Below are 14838 nucleotides of genomic sequence, written 5' to 3' on the forward strand. Positions count from 1 at the left end.
TCATTCTCCTTTGGCTTTGAAGAAGAATGTCCTCTGTCCAGAGAGACCTCAGAATAGATAGATAATTGCTTGCCAGGCAAAGTTGTTTGTACCAGCCTTTTGAGCATAAAGTTGCACTAGAGATAGTAATCCTTACTGTATTGGTGTTGCATGAAATGTAGCAAAGCAGTGTAAAAATTGTGTTCTGAACACTTAATGATCACTGATTTGATAGTATGTACCTTATGTTCTACTAGACTGTTTGTTTGGATGCTGGAGTGCTGCTTACTGTGATACGTATCTTTCAGGACATGTTGTGGTAATATTTTGATACCAGTTCTGAATAAATCTTTTATGGATCTTTCTGAGCATCTTATGGGAAGATTAGGAATGTTAATTATGTGATGCGTCTTTCAAGGGATATCAAGATTTTTAGAGGTTTCTTTTCCTGAGGATCATTTGTAGCCTGATCTGTACAATAAAACTTCATATGTTGTTTGCACAGTCAACTTTGAATGCCTAATCCATGATCAAAGTGTTTGCTGCCAGTTTCTCTTTCCAAGGTGTTTGCTTTTATTTCAGAAGTAGAATGTTGTGCATAGTTGATTTATTTCTTTTACTGGCTTTGCTTCTGTCATTTTATTTTGTCTTTTTTTTGCTTATTCTTATGTTTATTTTTCTCTTCATTAACCCTTTAATGGGCATGATCCTTTAAACTGCTAATTTAAGAGAGAGTTTTGTCACTTAAGAACTGCAGGCTTGTGGTTGCATGTTCCTGCCTGTAGCTGGCATTCACACCGAATAAGCAGTGAAGATGTCACATAGGCTCCAAGATAACAAAGTGTGAAGCTGGATGAACACAACAGGCCAAGCAGTATCTCAGGAGCACAAAAGCTGACGTTTCGGGCCTAGACCCTTCTTCAGAGAGGGGGATGGGGAGAGGGTTCTGGAATAAATAGGGAGAGAGGGGGAGGGGGACCGAAGATGGAGAGAAAAGAAGATAGGTGGAGAGGAGAGTATAGGTGGGGAGGTAGGGAGGGGATCGGTCAGTCCAGGGAAGACGGACAGGTCAAGGAGGCGGGATGAGGTTAGTAGGTAGGAAATGGAGGTGCGGCTTGCGGTGGGAGGAGGGGATGGGTGAGAGGAAGAACAGGTTAGGGAGGCAGGGACAAGTCAAAATATCCCCTTACCCTACTGCATCCCAAAACCAGCCCAGCTCGTCTCCTCCCCCCACTGCATCCCAAAACCAGCCCAGCTAGTCCCCGCCTCCCTAACCTGTTCTTCCTCTCACCTGTCCCCTCCTCCCACCTCAAGCCGCACCTTCATTTCCTACCTTCTACTTCATCCCACCTCCTTGACCTGTCCGTCCTCCCTGGACTGACCTATCCCCTCCCTACCTCCCCACCTATACTCTCCTCTCCACCTTCTTTTCTGTCCATCTTCAGTCCGCCTCCCCCTCTCTCCCTACTTATTCCAAAACCCTCTCCCCATCCCCCTCTCTGATGAAGGGTCCAGGCCTGAAACGTCAGCTTTAGTGCTCCTGAGATGCTGCTGAGCCTGCTGTGTTCATCCAGCTTCACACTTTGTTATCTTGGATTCTCCAGCATCTGTAGTTCCCATTATCTCTGATCACACAGGCTCCATATTTTTCACAAATCTGAAGAAAGTCAGTAGTGGAATTGTCCAATATCTGAACACAGGTAAGACTATAGAAAACCTCTCTCAAAATGTTCTGCTGGTGCATTTTCCCTTAGAAGGCCTTTGGAGCTGTAGTTTTAGGACTATGTAACTGGTTTATTTTTGGTTAATTGGATGAGCAGACTCTATTTTGTTTTCATCTTTTGATAAAAGATAGACAGGGAGGTATAGTGCTTACTGTATAATCTTTAGTTTTGCTTGTATTTGTATCATCAGCTTTTTTCAGTTTTTGACTAATGGGGCCGAGAAATTTCTTGAATGTTGAAAGACATTAGATTTCGGTCATGAAGAAATTAGCTCTGTTGTGGTGTTTCTATGGATCTGTACAGCTGTACATACTCACAAAAACTGTTGTTGCTTATTATCCTTATTCTCTGATGGCTAGAACTATTTTGCAGTTGATCAATAATTAGTTCTCTAAATGTCTGGCACCAAGCTTTTGATGTCTTTTTTTTCTTTGATATTCACCACTACTAGCAACTAAACTAACCACTATAGGTCTACACATTTATGAAAGTATTATTCAGAATGATAACAACCTGTCTTCATTTTGTTGGCTCTGTGTCATGTTGTGTGGCACTTCCAATGTGCCAAATTGGACAGAATCAGATCAGACCTAATTAGCTTAAGACTGCCACCAGGATCAGCAGAACTGTTTTCCTCTATAATCTGTAACCTCATGGTCCAGGATACCCTCATTCCACCATTACCATAGAGACATACAACCAACTGTGGCTCAATGAGACGGGCGTATCATAATTCAGTTCTATAGCACTGACTGCTTGCATGAAACAGACAAAGTAATTCCATAGCAATGAATCAGATCAGTGTTCTATAGATCTGTAATATCTAGTCATGAATGATCATGGACAGTTCAACCGCTAATGGGAGCAGAAGGTTCCATGAATACCCCGATTCTGTATGATGGTAGAGCCCAGCATCTCAGTACAAAAGACTAGACTGATTTGCAGCACTGTAACACCAGAAGGGCTGACCAGATGATCCCTCTTGGCCTCCTTCTAAACTCCTCTGCATTAGAGTTGCCAATTTTTAGCCAAATCATTTCAGTCCACATGATTTCAAAAAAGATTGAATGACTGTGGTACTGAAGACTTTTGCTGTAGAAATCACCATATCCCTTGACATGCTGTTTCATTAGTTCTGCAGTATTGATATCAATTCAACAATGTGGAAGGTTCATAGGTATGTCTGGTCCACAATAAACAAGACAAATTCAGACTGGAAAAGCTTTTGTGCTCCTGAGATGCTGCTGGGCCTGCTGTGTTCATCCAGCCTCATATTTTATTATCTTGGAAAATTATTGTCCCAGTGTTACATTTTCAACCATCTGCAAAGTGATGGACGGTTTGAATGTAAAATGCTGCCAAGTGGCATTTGCTCATCAGTAACCTGATCAGTGATGCTCAGTTTAGCTTCTGTCAATACTATTTAGCTCCAGACATCATTCCAACTTTGGTCCAAAAGTGGATGCAAAAGCTGAATTCCAGAGATAAGGAGACATTAACTGCCAACTGCTAACATTAGGACTAACGTTAGTATTTAATTAAATGTGCCATCAGTGAACCCGAATGAAGTTGAAGTCAATGGGAATCATAGCTGGCTATCACAAAGGAAAATGATTGTGGCAGCTGGAGACAAGTAATCTCAGTCCCAAGACATCACCATGAGTTCCTCAGAGTCATATCCCAGACCTCTCTTTCTCTCCATCATAGGATCAGACAGAGGGACATTCATGATTTATGCAGTCTTCATTCCCACTTGTAATGTTATAGAATCATAGATTCCCTACAATGCAGAAAGATGCCATTTGGCCCATTGACTCTCCACCAACTCTCCAAAGACCATCACACCCAGACCCATTACCTCAAACCTTCCCCTTAACCCTGCATGGTATTTATTCCCCCCACGGTTAGTCCATCTAACCTGCATGCCCCTGACACTACAGAGCAGTTTTTAGCATAGCCAATCCACCTAACTGCACATCTTTGGACTGTGAAAGGAAACTGGAGCACCCAGAGGAAATCCATGCAGACACACAGAGAACGTGTGAACTCCACAAAGACAGGGGCCCAAGGCTGAAATCAAATCCAGGACATCATTATGTCCACTTATTCCAAAAATATTTGCCGCAACTTTGTGCGGATGATTTAGCCACTCATCCTCGTAGACATTATGATTACAGGAACAGTAGCATGTATTTTTCATTATATGGATAAGCCGTGCACCTACTGCATTAAAATACCCAACAATTAAAGTGTAGTGGTGGGCATATGAAACCTACATAAGTGAAATACGGTCCAGTCACCCCACATTCTCACCTAGTTGATAATGGCAATCTCAATTTCCAATTTAGAGTTAAACACACAGATTTTAACAATCTGCCTAGGCAATGGGACAGATGTGGATTTGGTGCTTGTTTTACACCCAGCCTAATTTGGTGCTCCAGTGACCTGGCAGGCTAGGTTAGAATTTGCCTAACTTTGTTCAGAAGATTTTTATTTGAAGAATTGGGTAAGAAAGTTGGAACACAGTATTTTGCCTTTCATAAGACTTTACCATATTTTGTTCTCTATTAAGCAGTATGTAGAGGCTCACATAATTTGTGCTGTTTCCAAATTGTGAAGGTTGCTTCCAGTTTATTTTAAAGCAGCAAAAGGACTCTGCATTTGGAAGCAGTCAATTACTATTTGCAGAATGATCTAATAATTATATGCTACTACAGTAGCTTTCGTACAGTACGTCTCTGCCTTTTGCAGAAAGAATGTTACCTTTTTAATGTTAAACAACAAAAAAAACCTCTTAAACCTGTCTGTCTCCTCTTCATGGTCCTGTATTTAGTATTGTAGTAGATCAGCAAAAATGCAGGAATTGCATTCATCTGCTGTGGAAATAAAAATTTGCCTGTGAGCAATATTGCATGTAGGACGTATTACAACAATTAAAACCATATGTGGAGAACTGATCACTTTGAATTCAGGGCTGGTAAATTATGTACAGCTGTCAGGATTAAAGGTGCTCACAATTTAAATTTTGTATGCTTTTATTTGTCATTTTTTAAAAATACTGAACAGTAGTTCTGAATTTGAAACATAGTAAAAACAATGACAGTGGTGCTATTTCTTATTTTAGGAAATCATATAACAAATGTTATAAGGGATATTTGTATTGTTCCTCTGACTTGTACGGAGCAGGACCTCTTCCAGCAAAACCTCCCCTTAAAGCTGAAGGAATCAAATTTTGTAATAACCCAGCTCTGGTTGGAGAAGTGGGTTTGGCTTAATCTGATGACTTTTGCCAATAGGCTGGAGGTTAGCTGGGTGTATGACAAACGCGAGTCAGTCTGTGAAACCTCCCAACCAAGTGACCTGACTGGCATTTTTTATTACACAGTCCTTGAATAGCTAAGCCACTGCAAATGGCAGTTCGACAGACTGTGTGAGAATGCTTCTCCACCTCTTGCTGAGTACCCCACAGGGCCTCGTCAAGCGGTTTCTATTTAATGTAGAAGCCAGATTTTCCTTATTAAAAGGACATTGAAAACCTTTCTTTGTTTCTGCTATGGTGGTTATTAAATAGGCACATAGACAATACTGGTTAAAGGTAAGTGTTTCAGTTTTTTTAAATTAGATCCTCTATGTAAGAAGTAATTGACATTGTTACCTGAAATACTGAATTTCACAGCTATAATACAGGCAGTTTTTTTTGTTCTGAAACTGTTTGATCCTAAGTTATGTGGTGTTGCAGAATGTAAAGTGGAAGTTATATCTTTAAATCCTCTCTGCTTTTTACTGTTACTGCTTCTGTATGTCTTTTGATACATCAATTATTGCTGCAACAGAGTTATATAGTGGCAATTTTAGCATCGCTTGTAGTAGGTCTGTGTAACTAATTGGATCATGCCATGAAAGCTGATTGGCTTTTCATTAATTTTCAGAGTTACTGCAATTTTAAATGTTAATTAGAAGTCGGTGCAGGCATCTGGATTTTATATTCATTTCTAAGTTGCTTAGAAAAAAATGAACAGATTTGATATAGAAATGTGTAGCATTCTAGACACAACTAATCTTTTTCTCTTTTTTGGGTCAACATGGATTTCCATTAGGAGTCTGAGGTTTATTTAAGCTTCTGAGCAGAACTGTGTGTGTCAATTCAGCTGTTGTAAGGATTTAAGGGGAATGACAGAATGCAAATGGTGAACCTTCTGACACCTGGTTTTGCAGTAGTTTGCAGTTTACTTAAATCATTTTCACAAAATATCCTTTATATTCTGTAGCTAATAATCTTTCTAACTGTTCAATCTCGGAAATTGTCTACATTTTATAGTGACTGCTTCATGAGTGGTGTTAGCAGGGTCAAACTCTAGAAAACTAACATGGAAAAGTACAAGAACATTAACACCAAATTGTCAGCATTTTTACTTGTTCTGTAAACTGAATTTATTGAAGTGCTGTAATGTTAACAGTAACCTATATTAATTGGGTTTAATTTTATTTTCATTGTTCTTTTTTGCAAAAAGCAAAGTTGTCTGCTCGTGAGCACAGAATTCTTCGTCTAGTAGAGTTTCTTAATATAATTATTAGTGAACTGTATAGCTAGTCAATGTTAGTATAGCAATAGATTTGCTGTGTAGTGCTTATAGCAATGCTTTAAACTTCATAAACCTGAACAGGAGTTCTGAAGTAGCTGTGGTTCACATTCACAAAACAGGTTGTTAGTCAATATGTTTGTCAAATTTTTCATTTAAGTAGCATATTGCTTCTGAATTATTTTGTTTTTATTGTTCGGTGAATAAAGTTTGATTTTGAAAATTGATCATTACTGAATAGCAGTTATTTAGTTTATTTTATAGTTTGCATTTCTTCAAGGTTAGCATTCAGGGCTGCATGCCATGATTTTAGGTTGCTCAAGAAGCTAGCATCAATCAGGCTTGAATATGTCATCCAATTACTAAATGGAACCAACAAAAACAAAGTAAGGCTGTAACATTAATGGAAACTAATAATCATAATTGTGGTGGGTTTTATTAATAAGAATATTTCTGCAGCATAATTTGTTTTGCCTTCAGATACGATCTGTTACAATTTCTGAACTCAGCCGAATCCTCTGATTTCAGAAATGTGATAATACTTCAGGTTTCTACAGTAATTTATCTGTTGATCAGAACTATTTGATGCTTTTCTGTGATTGAAATTGATAATAGTTTAAAATGCTTTTACATCTAGTGAAAAGTAAAATATTTCGGTTTCTGCTCTGTTCCTTTTAATAACACATTTTTATAATGTAAAGCCGCTAATAATTAGTGGGCATGCCTGTAGGCCAGTGTTCTGGGTTTCTGACTACGGGCTTGGAAGGCACATTCCTTTGAAGCATACAAGGGAGAACAGACTGTGTGTGATGCACTGTTTTAAGTTTTAGAACTCCTGAGACAATTAACTTCAATTTAGATAATTCTAATTTCATCCTAACAGTCCACATATGTGTGTTTTTCTATTAATTATTTATTTTATAAATTTAGTTTGCATTAATTTAAGGACAGCATAACAATCAAAATTTTGGTAAATTTCTCTATATCTGAACACTGTAAAGCAATCTGCAGCATAAAAGGCTTACTTTGTTAAATAATTTGTTCTGGAATGTTTCACACAAATAAATATTAATATTAAAGGAGCCTGACAACTGCTAAATTTTTTTACTGTATGAAATAAGCCTTGCTTTTCTGTTTTCTGAAACACTGCATATCTGCTTTCCAGTTTGTAAAGAAAATGTATTTGGTGTAGTATCTCCCTAATTAATTAATAATTAATAGCTTCACTTTTCATAAATCCATTATCAGTGTTTACACTAAAGTGTGGGTGATAGTATCTGATTGCTGTTAAGCCTTATTATAGTATATCAGACAATGTCTTGCAAGCTGCTGTTGCTGTCTGATTTTGCTGACTGGTGATATAAGCTGGATCATTTTGTGAATTTTTTTTTGTTTTTCTTCATTTAACTATTAACAACAGTCGCCTCAAGGAATATGCTTTGATTTGTTTCTGCTCCTTTTCAACTAGTTGTAATAAAAAAAATGCAATTTCTTGCTCTTATTTCCAAGTTTCCATTAAATACCATAATTACAAAAGTAAGGAAAAATGAAGAATAATTCTACTGATAATAAAATGTGAGGCTGGATGAACACAGCAGGCCAAGCAGCATCTCAGGAGCACAAAAGCTGACGTTTCGGGCCTAGACCCTTCATCAGAGAGGGGGATGGGGGGAGGGAACTGGAATAAATAGGGAGAGAGGGGGAGGCGGACCGAAGATGGAGAGTAAAGAAGATAGGTGGAGAGGGTGTAGGTGGGGAGGTAGGGAGGGGATAGGTCAGTCCAGGGAAGACGGACAGGTCAAGGAGGTGGGATGAGGTTAGTAGGTAGCTGGGGGTGCGGCTTGGGGTGGGAGGAAGGGATGGGTGAGAGGAAGAACCGGTTAGGGAGGCAGAGACAGGTTGGACTGGTTTTGGGATGCAGTGGGTGGGGGGGAAGAGCTGGGCTGGTTGTGTGGTGCAGTGGGGGGAGGGGATGAACTGGGCTGGTTGAGGGATGCAGTGGGGGAAGGGGAGATTTTGAAACTGGTGAAGTCCACATTGATACCATATGGCTGCAGGGTTCCCAGGCGGAATATGAGTTGCTGTTCCTGCAACCTTCGGGTGGCATCATTGTGGCAGTGCAGGAGGCCCATGATGGACATGTCATCAAGAGAATGGGAGGGGGAGTGGAAATGGTTTGCGACTGGGAGGTGCAGTTGTTTGTTGCGAACTGAGCGGAGGTGTTCTGCAAAGCGGTCCCCAAGCCTCCGCTTGGTTTCCCCAATGTAGAGAAAGCCGCACCGGGTACAGTGGATGCAGTATACCACATTGGCAGATGTGCAGGTGAACCTCTGCCACATTAAGCAGAGGTTCACCTGCACATCTGCCAATGTGGTATACTGCATCCACTGTACCCGGTGCGGCTTTCTCTACATTGGGGAAACCAAGCGGAGGCTTGGGGACCGCTTTGCAGAACACCTCCGCTCAGTTCGCAACAAACAACTGCACCTCCCAGTCGCAAACCATTTCCACTCCCCCTCCCATTCTCTTGATGACATGTCCATCATGGGCCTCCTGCACTGCCACAATGATGCCACCCGAAGGTTGCAGGAACAGCAACTCATATTCCGCCTGGGAACCCTGCAGCCATATGGTATCAATGTGGACTTCACCAGTTTCAAAATCTCCCCTTCCCCCACTGCATCCCTCAACCAGCCCAGTTCATCCCCTCCCCCCACTGCACCACACAACCAGCCCAGCTCTTCCCCCCCACCCACTGCATCCCAAAACCAGTCCAACCTGTCTCTGCCTCCCTAACCGGTTCTTCCTCTCACCCATCCCTTCCTCCCACCCCAAGCCGCACCCCCAGCTACCTACTAACCTCATCCCACCTCCTTGACCTGTCCGTCTTCCCTGGACTGACCTATCCCCTCCCTACCTCCCCACCTACACCCTCTCCACCTATCTTCTTTACTCTCCATCTTCGGTCCGCCTCCCCCTCTCTCCCTATTTATTCCAGTTCCCTCCCCCCATCCCCCTCTCTGATGAAGGGTCTAGGCCCGAAACGTCAGCTTTTGTGCTCCTGAGATGCTGCTTGGCCTGCTGTGTTCATCCAGCCTCACATTTTATTATCTTGGAATCTCCAGCATCTGCAGTTCCCATTATCACTAATAATTCTACTGAGTTTGTTTTTGGAAAGAAAAATGCTTGCCTCATGCCTTTTATCAAATTTTTGTTTATTTTTAGTACATGTTTTAATATTAATGAATTTAATTGCAGTAAAAAATCTGGGTTGTGTTCAAGATGTTTTGCTTTCAAAATTCTAGAACTTTCCTTGTTTGAAATAATGGTGCTGATACTCTCAGTGAGGATGTTGGGGAATACAACACCAAGAAGAGACTTGGGGAGACTAATGGATAAGATGATATTGCAAAATCTAATAGGAGAACTTCATACTGTTCATGTTCTGTTTCCAACAAGCAGCCAGACAGATGATTAAGTGAGGTTTATGAGGTCATTTTTCACTTGAGAACGCTGCATGCTTCAGCACTAAACATTGAGTTCAATGGTTTTAGGGCCTGAGCACCTCTCGTCCTTAACTCAACCCCCACACACCAGGCCTTTCCATTGCATGGCTAAAACAGCAATGTGCCTATTCGCAGCAACTAATGGTTCCCATTAGCAGCTATTGATTCTGTCAGGTTGACTTTTACCCATTCCTTTGCCTGCCCAACTGTTTCTTTCTTTTTCTCTCTCTGGGTTCCAAATCCACCTCTCATTCACAGTTTCCCCCCAAACCCCAGTCAACATATTCACCATATCTACCAATCTTTGCCTAGCTATAATCAGTTCTAATGACAGGTTGCTGGACCCGAAACATTAGCTCTGCTTTCTTTCCACGCATGCTGCCAGATCTGCTGAGTTTGAAATTTGGGTCAATTGGATTTGGCGCGAATCAACAATGACTAATGAGAAATTAAGGCTTGGGTGGTGAGGAGAGGTCAGGAATAGTCATTGAGTGAGGCGAGGCTTGAATCAATAGAGGCTATATTTGGCAAAAGTGAGGCTTAAGCTTTTTTTGGGGTTAGGTGTCCCTATGGCACTCAAAGTGATGTGTAAATATTCATATTGAATTTATGGAGCCTCATCAAATTGGGCTTCCTATTACGCTGTTGAAGGCTATTTAATATATGATATGATAGATGTCCCACTTTTCTAAGACATACATATATTCATAATTGTTTTAAATTTTGAACTCCTTGTTCTCCCATCCATTGTAAAGCAACTTATTTTGGTGCTCATAATACATTCTGTTGTTTTCATGAACCAGGCATTTTTTTGTAAGTCCAAGATCATGTCACCTAAAAGAGGTCATCTGTTGGTCCATCTTAGGAATTACAGCTACTATACCTATTTCTATGTATTTTATGCTTGACATCAGGAGAGAATCATATCTGTACTAGATTCCACTCTGTATTTCTGTGACCCACACTTGTAGACCTATATTTTGTATTCAAAGAATTGGGCCTCAGAGCAGCAAATTCTTGACATGATGGAATGTAGTCACGCGAACGAACTCACTTCGTTGGGCTTTTATTCAGTAGGGGTATTTTAGGTTTAATTGGCAGATATGCGTATTACCAAAGGGAAGTGAGGAAATAGTTGTTACTTAACCACCGTACCCAGTATGCCTGTGATTAAAAATGCACTTTGATATTCATAGATATAGCATTTGCTACATGTCTTGTTCACTTACCTGATGCTTGCCCCTTGTTATTCCACTGCCATTGATGCACTGTCAGCACCAGACCCACCTACCACCAGAGCACTGTACACAAATGCAATGGTATCTGGACTGAAGATATAAATAAACCGCTTGGTTTTCCAAGGCCTGTATCACAGTCCAATGACCATGATTGAATGTAAGTATTTGACCTCTAGAAATGCTTCTGCGGGCATAAGAAGGACCATAACCATAAAATTGCAGCTAAATGTTTGATTTTGAAATTTTACGAATCAAATGCCAGGTGTAGAATAAGAGGTCAAATTTTTTCGACATCTTGGATGTGGGCGTCTCTGGATGGGCCAGTATTTATTGCCCATGCCCAGTTGTCCTTGAGAAGGTGGTGGTGAGCAATCTTCTTGAACCACAGCAGTCCATGTGCTTTAGGTAAACCGACAATGCCGTTAGAGGAGGAATTCCAGGGTTATGACTCAGCAATACTGGTGGAACAGTGATATATTTCCAAGCTGGGATAGTGAATCCCTTGGAGGGGAACTTGCAACTGGTGGTGTTTCCATGTATTTGTTGACCTTGTCCTTCTATATATAAGTGGTCATGGGTTTGGAAAGTGCCATCTAAGGAGCCTAGATGAATTTTATCAGTGTGTCTTGTAGCTAATGTACACTGCTGCAACTGAGCAACAATGGTGGAGTGAGTGGGTGTCTGTGCATGTGGTGCCAGTCAGGCAGGCTGCTTTATCCTGGATGGAGTAGAGCTCCTTGACTGTTGGTAGAGCTGTATCAGGTAAATGGCCAGGTTAGATATTGTGGAGGTCTTGCAGTATTTGAACATGAACTGCATTAGAATCTCAAGAGTTGCAAATAGCACAGAAGGTTGTGCTATCGTCAGCAAACAGCAAACACCCTCTCTTCTGGCCTTAAAATGGAAGTAAGGTCACTGGTGAGGCAGCTGAAGATGATTGGGCTGATGAAACTACCCCGATGGACTCCTGCAGAATTGTCTTGGAACTGAGATAACTGACCTTCAACCACCGCGACCATCTTTCTTTATGCCAGATATGAATCTAATCAATTGAAAGGTCCTCCTACCCCATTGACACCAGCTTTGCTAGAGCTACACAAATATGACCTTGATGTCAAGAGCAGTCACTCTCACTGACTTCTGGAAATTAGCTCTTTTCTCCATATTTGAACCAGTGCTGTAATGAGGTCAGGAGCTAAGTGGTAAGTCACACTGGGCATCAGTGAGCAACTGCTGCTTCATATTAGTGATGGTGATCTCTTCTATCTCTTTACTGATTCTCAAAAATAGACTGATGGGGTGGTAAATGGTCAGGTGGATTTGTACTGCTTTTTTTCTGTACAGGACATACCTGGACAGTTCTCCACATTATCGGGAAAATGCCAGTGTTGTCGTTGTACTGGATTAGCTTGGCTGGTGATGTTGCAAGTTCAGGAACATACATCTTCAGTGCTACTGCTGGAATATTGTCAGGGCTCACAGGCTTTGCAAGATTGGCTGCCTTCAACTATTCCTTGATGTCATATGGAGTGAATTGAATTGGCTGAAGGCCAGCACCTGCAATGCTAGGGACCTCTGGAGGAGGTTGAAATGGATCATCCATTTGGCACATCTTGCCGAAGCATATTGCTGGTGCTTAATCCTTATGGTTTGCACTGATGTGTTAGGCTCAAGGCTGGGGACACTGGGGAGTCTCATTTTCCACTGAATCATTTCATTGCCCACTAGTGTTCATGACAGAATGTGGCAGGACTGCAGAGCTTAGATCTGATTCCATTGGTTGCGGAATCATTTAACTGTATCACCGGCTGCTTATGCTGTTTGGCATTCAAGTAGTCCTGTTTAGTACCTTAACCATGTTGATATTTTTAGGAGTACCTGATGCTGCACCTGGCATGCCCTCCTACACTCTTCGTTGAACCAGGGCAGATACCTTAGCTTGATGGCAAAGGTCAAGCGTGGGATCTGACACAGCATGTGTCATGAGGTTGCACATTGCGTTGAGTATAATTCTGCTGCTGTTGATAGCTCATGGCACCTTGGGGATGCTCAGTCTTAGGTTGTTAGATCTGATCAGCGTCTGTCCCATTTAGCGCAGAGATAATGTCACGCAACACAATGTAAGTTATTCTCAATGTAAAAGTGATAGTTTATATCCTTAGTATAAATTCATAATATGAACAACAGGGGTTGCTTTGGTACTCCTCTTATGAATTTTAATGACCTCTTTCCTGATCTCCCAAGCATCTTGCCACCATTTTCAAAAGCCTATAGTTTCATGAGTTATTTGTGAATCTGATATGAATTTCCAAATTCATGACGTTAGCAACAAGCTTTAATATCTTTTCAAATTTAGCTTAGCTGTCATAAAGAAAGAGAAGCCATTCTTACCACTTCAGCTCTGTACAGCAAACCATAATTACAGTGCTAGTGCTCTGAATGTGCCTGAATATTGCAGAAGAGTACTTACATGCATCTCATGGGGAAATAATTGCTGGTATGCTGGCTGATGACGTGGCAACTGTGGAAATCTGATTTTCATTTCACAGTTGGTAGACCACACAAAGATATGCACCTATCACTGCCTATTTTGGAATGTAACTGTTTGAACTTTCTGGAAGATATCTGTCAATTACAGTAAAAATGTTACTGTGTTTGTAATGAGTTATAATGTTTGTTCTGATAAGATTTTGGTTGACAACTCTGAGTAGATTTTGTTTTCAGGAAATTTAGTATTCATTTCTTGCTGATGTGAAATTTATTGTCTTATTGTGTTTCTGCAGATATATTTTAAACGTTTTATTTAAACTACCGAATATGCTTTGTGTCTTTAATACCATGTAACACAGCTAGGGAAAAAAAACTTCACAAAAGAGAGATACTTATAGAAAAGTAAACATAAGTTTTGTTTTTTTTAAACCAAGCTTGCAGGCATTTTGTGACAATCTGTACTCTACATTTCTCCCAAAATTTCTTTTAGGAATTATAATGCAGTTCTGGCTCCTCAGTAGTTTAATTGTTGTAATGTTTACTTTTTAGAAAAATACATCAGTAATTACTGTTAGCTAGATATTTGTAACAAATTATAAAATTATTTTGTGCAAAAACTGATATATAGACTGCTAAAGTTTTATTTGGATCAATTTAAAATTGACAATTTTGAAGAAATCAGATTGCTTTTATGGTTTTAGCATAATTTCTGTGGTTAAAATTGGCCATTTTGTTTGGAGGTCAGAGAAACTGCATTATAGATATGCAACCAATAAAAATGATAAACTTCCAGGAGTTTAATTTTCCAAGTCTGTCCAATGCAGACAAGAATTGAACTCCTTAGATGATGTTTGCACAGCAATACTAGCCACCTAAATGTCATTTTATAACCACTGATATTTAAAATATTATTACTCATTCATGATAGCAGATATGAAGGAACCTTTGTAAGTGAATCTTATCTTATAAACAATAAGTGCTGTTCAGCACAATGTATAATATGGCAGTTAAATACACAGTTTATTTTGTTGCCCAAATATTTTATACTGCTTGTATTTATGAATTTTGAAATGAATGAACAAACCACCTTTTTTGTCAATCATGTTAATATTTGTATGTTACATGGTCAACTAGCAGTATTTGTGTGAAGTAAATGTTGGCTTCCTTTTAGAATGAAACTTATCAATTTGAACTGCTTTAGCAAGTTTAACCGACAGACAACTACGATCCATGCTGTCTGGTCAACGTTGAGCTGGTGATCTCATTTGGGTCAGCAGGGGTTTGCTAAAATTGGCCACAACACTGCTGAATTAAGGAAAGG

General features: G+C 40.3%; 1 protein-coding gene across 11 annotated transcripts in view; it reads left to right on the forward strand.

The window, feature by feature from the left end:
* prickle2b (prickle homolog 2b) overlaps window positions 1–14838 on the forward strand; it is a 301893-nt gene that overhangs the window by 149367 nt on the left and 137688 nt on the right. The window contains exon 1 of one of the 11 annotated variants that reach the window (XM_048547913.2): window positions 5051–5298. The exons of the other annotated variants lie outside the window; for them this stretch is intronic. The gene's annotated coding sequence lies outside the window, so the exon portion shown is untranslated. Of the gene's footprint in view, window positions 1–5050; window positions 5299–14838 lie in introns of those variants that run through there. 11 annotated transcript variants of the gene reach the window in all.

Source organism: Stegostoma tigrinum, chromosome 11 (genome assembly GCF_030684315.1).
Source record: "Stegostoma tigrinum isolate sSteTig4 chromosome 11, sSteTig4.hap1, whole genome shotgun sequence".
NCBI lineage: Eukaryota > Metazoa > Chordata > Chondrichthyes > Orectolobiformes > Stegostomatidae > Stegostoma > Stegostoma tigrinum.